This window comes from Lupinus angustifolius, chromosome LG13 (assembly GCF_001865875.1).
Source record: "Lupinus angustifolius cultivar Tanjil chromosome LG13, LupAngTanjil_v1.0, whole genome shotgun sequence".
NCBI lineage: Eukaryota > Viridiplantae > Streptophyta > Magnoliopsida > Fabales > Fabaceae > Lupinus > Lupinus angustifolius.
The window spans coordinates 2,884,759-2,889,653 of NC_032021.1; the positions used below are offsets into that span (position 1 = coordinate 2,884,759).

General features: G+C 29.3%; 1 pseudogene; it reads right to left on the bottom strand.

Annotated features, from left to right (window-relative positions):
* Positions 259–2,168, bottom strand: LOC109363502 (annotated as a pseudogene).

Genomic DNA, 4,895 nt, shown 5'->3' on the forward strand with positions numbered 1-4,895 from the left:
TTGGCACAGGTAGCCATATTCTGGGAATTTCGAGAACTGACACTAGTAGTCAGTATTGAGGAAAAAGAATTGGCACATGTAGCCATGTTATGGGCATCTCGAAAATTGACACTGGTAGTCACTATTGTGTGAAGAGAATTGACACGGGTAGCCATATTGTGAGTAATTTTGAGAATTGACACTGGTAGCCATATTGTGGTATGTGTATTCGAGAGCAGTTCTTATAGTGCAGTAAGAATTCGATAACAACGATCTGGACTATTTTATCTTGGGGACGGCGTGGTTGATAGTCTGCTTGCACATTTTGGGAAATGCCATGAAATGTCTTAAAGAGAGCGACATGGTCGTGACTCGGCCAGTAAGTATTATTTCGTGTCATTTAGAATTGATGCAAGCTACGGTAACAACAACAACAACCATAAAATCAACCAAAATCTTGTCTGTAGTCTCTGAGGGATGAGCATCATCCCAGAATACATAGTTAGATGCATTAGCACATGTACCTATGGACATGTTATTACACATTATAGTTGTCTCTAGCAAGCCTGTTTCACAACAGCCCCTCCTTGCTTCAGAAAATCTTGTGCTAGTGTAAATAGATTAATAATCTGAATGCATATGTCATAATAAGTTTGGCTAGCGCTAGATTAAGCATAACTAGATTTTGTACCATTTTGAGAAGGGTTAGTGACAAGGTTATAGATAGGTTGGTAGATGTCACACACAATCAATTTGATGTCAGGAAGGATTTTTCGCAAGTTCTGAGATTTCTTACTTAGATTTTAATTGTAGTCAATAGAATCATTGTTTAGCCTATCCATACATTCGTTGTTATGAGAGCCAAAAAGAGTAATCAATACTGTCAAGCAACCCATTGGAGCTGCATTTGTGACACCAATCTTCCTTGCTCCCATTGCTATAATTTGTCATAGGTTAGAAATGAAAATGACATCAAATTTAGTGAAAATCAAATCAAAGTAATGAACTTAGGTTTATAGTTATATGTTTCACTAATCTAACTGTATTACATATATGTATGGGATTTCTTATAAAAGAAGTATTATAACAATAATTTAAAAATAATGAATCACGTGGAAAATTGGATACTATGCACTAAAACCAGTAATGTGAATCATTTAACTATCGTTATTTGCCTCTTTGCAAAGGTAAATATATTTTCTTTAACTTTTAATTAATGGAATCTATATCTAAGACGTACCTGGATTATTTGGAATAGCTTCCAATGAGAATGTCCGTGAATTGATCAACTGTATAAATATTGTGAAGCAGAGGATGGATGTAATAGGTAACAAAGTCACTACTTCCATCAATAATAATGTATATAACATTAGATATAATTGATGAAGCGTTTGATTGACCTGCTATTTCCACCAATTTGTTTTGGCACTCTTGGTAATATTCCACTTGTTGGTACATTGGAAGAGTATTCTACACCCAGATATAAAATCATAATTTACTAATATGGTCATATAATAGTTATATAATTTCATATTGTTGTTTACAATACTTACAGTGTAGAATCAGATGGTCCTCATTAGAATTGGTATTATATTGCATATCATGTAATTATGGGTCCTGGTCATAAAAGTAAATAATTTTTGTGTGGAGATTTTAAGTTTTTAAATGTACTTACATACATTTGGGGTATAAAATCAAAGAAACCAGAAGCAGTTGAGGCAAAGTTGGCACCGTTCAAGAGATTCTTTCCTTTGACCTATAAGTTGAGGTAAGCTGGCTGGTAAGAGGTAAATCCAAGTTTTTCAGCTGCAACAAATGAATGAATCGATGAAACAAACTAACAAAGATCAATGAAATTTTTTGTGGAAAATAAAGATGATGAAAAGTACCTATGAAATCAACTGCAAGCTTTCCATTACAGAACCTTCTTGTTGGGGTGTGATATTTGGAGTCTCTTCCATAAGGAGGGAAGTTTGCTTTAACAAAAGTAAGTAAGTTATTATTATTTCCCGTGTCACCAATAGAGTCCCCAAATATAAACGATGCAGGGACCAAAGGTTTTCCATCGGCTACATTGAGGACCACAACCAGAAGAAGAAACCAAGTTATCAAGAAAGATCTTGAATACCTCATTTATCTTTCAAATACAAGCACACACAATAAGTGGATTGTGAAGATGGTTTCTTGTGTTAGAAATAGGGGGTGGAAACAGGTCAGGCCGCCTATCAGTGACATATTACCTGACCTATAATAGGCTAGGTCAGACTAGCCTTTTTTCGTAAATAGGTCAGGCTTAGGCTTTTTGAGAAGCCTATTTAGTTTAACATGTCATACTTTAGATCATCCAAATGGCCTATTAAGCCTAACATGCCGACCTATTTCGTTATATTATGTAATATTGTTCATATTTTATAATTTTAATATATAAGTAATGTTATTATATATGTAATTTTAATATAAAAATGTATACAAAAATATAATTTAATTGTTAGGGTAATAAAAATCTATTTAAAAATATGTATATTAGTTATTTAAATATAGACGTGATCACCTCTTTCAATATAATATAGTATAACATGCCTTTAAATAGGCTAACAAACCAGACCATACTTTTAAACAGACCAGGCCTAGGCTTTGAAAAAAAATTAAACATGCTAATAGGCTCAGACTTCTATATGTTATATAGACTCAGTCTGTTTAAGACACAGTCTGGCCTGACTTGACCTATTTTCACCCTTAGTTAGAAAGAGCTCAGATATTTGTGTTACTTTTCTAACTTTAATGTAAAGGGCATAACCATGATTAGTGTGGAAAAGAAAAGTGCGGTACAAGCGTAGAACATTAATAAACCAGTATACAAAGGCAAAGGGTTATCTTATTCAAAGGGAAATGCTAAACACCTAAATATTTATTCAAATATGATATGTTACATTAGTAGTATATCGTGTAGCAGTGCGTGCAATTTCTTAATAATTTTTTATTGATTTTTACATTACTTAGTTAACAGGAATAGTATATTTAACAAAAAATGTGGATATAGACTAAGATATTTGTGTTACTTTTCTAACTTTAATGAAAAGGACATAACCATGATTAGTGTGGAATGTGTAGCAGTGCGTGCAATTTCTCAATATTTTTTTATTGATTTTTACATTACTTAGTTAATAGGAATAGTATATTTAATAAAAAATGTGGATATAGACTGAGGTATAATACATAGTTGTAAAAAAAATGAGAACACATAAAAATTTATGAGTATACTATATATATATATATTAATGTAAATATGTATACACATATAATATATCATTTATCATTTATTTGAAAGGTCAATAATAATTAAACACGGATAATAGATAATAAAGTAATATTATATATAATTTTCTCTCTCAAGATTTATATCCATATGATTCAGATATCTTTCTAATATGTGGTGTATAATGAGTAACCTGATATAATATTTAGACCTTATCCATTATTATTGCTATGCACATTGCCTCCATCAACTTGAATTTTTTTCCTATGTATAATTAATGTTTTATTTTCTCATTTTTTGGGTGTAAATATACAAACTTGAGATTCTTTTTTATACTGATGTGTTAAAAAGGGAATTTGATTGAATGAATTAAAAATTGGTGACTTTGGATAATATGATCTTAATGATTTGAAGTACAATTTAAAACTTAAACCCTCACATCTCTATATTCAACAACTCAAATTAGTTAAATGACCAAAATTATAACGTTTAGAAGTCATTTAATTAACCTAGTAAAGGAGGAGAATACATTTGTTGTACAACAACTAGCAAGTTATTCGTGCATTTGCACGGACCGTAATTTTTGCTGCATGGTTAAGAATGTACATATTACATGTGCATTCACATGATTAAGAATATACATGTTATCTGTACATTCATATTGTTAAGAACAAACATGTGACTCATACATTTTAATGGTTCAAACACATATGTTACTCGTACATTCACATTGCTAAGAATACATATATTAATCGCACATTTGTATAGTTAAAACACACATATTGCACGTACATTCGCATTATTAAGATCACATGTTTCACCCATATTACTAATGCAAGTTCAATTTTATAAAATGGTTACATTTTTATCAATAAAAGTACTGAACTCCAATGAACGACATTAATTATATTTCTCAGACAAAATAAAAGATAACATTTTGAAACAGACCCAAATGAGAAAATAAAAATATATAAGTTTAAAGAACAGTGTCAACCTCTATTATGTTATATTTTACTGAACTTTTCAACATGCTTTGAAAGAACTTAAACACAATTCATTATCAAAAAATAAATAAATGATGAGCATTGTCTCAAATTTATATCCATAATGAGTATGGCGTGGAATTAAGTAATAAAAAATAAATCAAGAAATAAATATAAAATAAATCCATTCATTATCATAATCAAATCAATTATATTATTTTTAAGCCATAAATAAATTTTAGACAAATGTAACTCTTTTATTATCACAATAAAATTAATTCTAAAATATATTACTCATTTAGGCAATTCTCCCTTTTCTTTGTGATATGAACAAATTCATAAATAAAAATATAAAAAAGTATTAATATACATAGTTGCAATAATAATAAAAAATAATCATATAATGGATATAATATTATTATTTTTAGCTCATTTATGATATCATAGCTCATTTATTAGTAATAGGATTGAATTCCTACTATTTAAGTTTTAAAAATAATTAAATAATATTAATTGAGAACATTTTAAGATCTATTTAAATAATTATCAGTATTACAAATGATTCTTTTGAAATAAATTTATTGTTTATTATTTTTCAAGCAGCAATGTAGAATATCAATATAATTCATTATAAATTGTGATATCATATCTCATTCTATTAATAATAACAATGAATT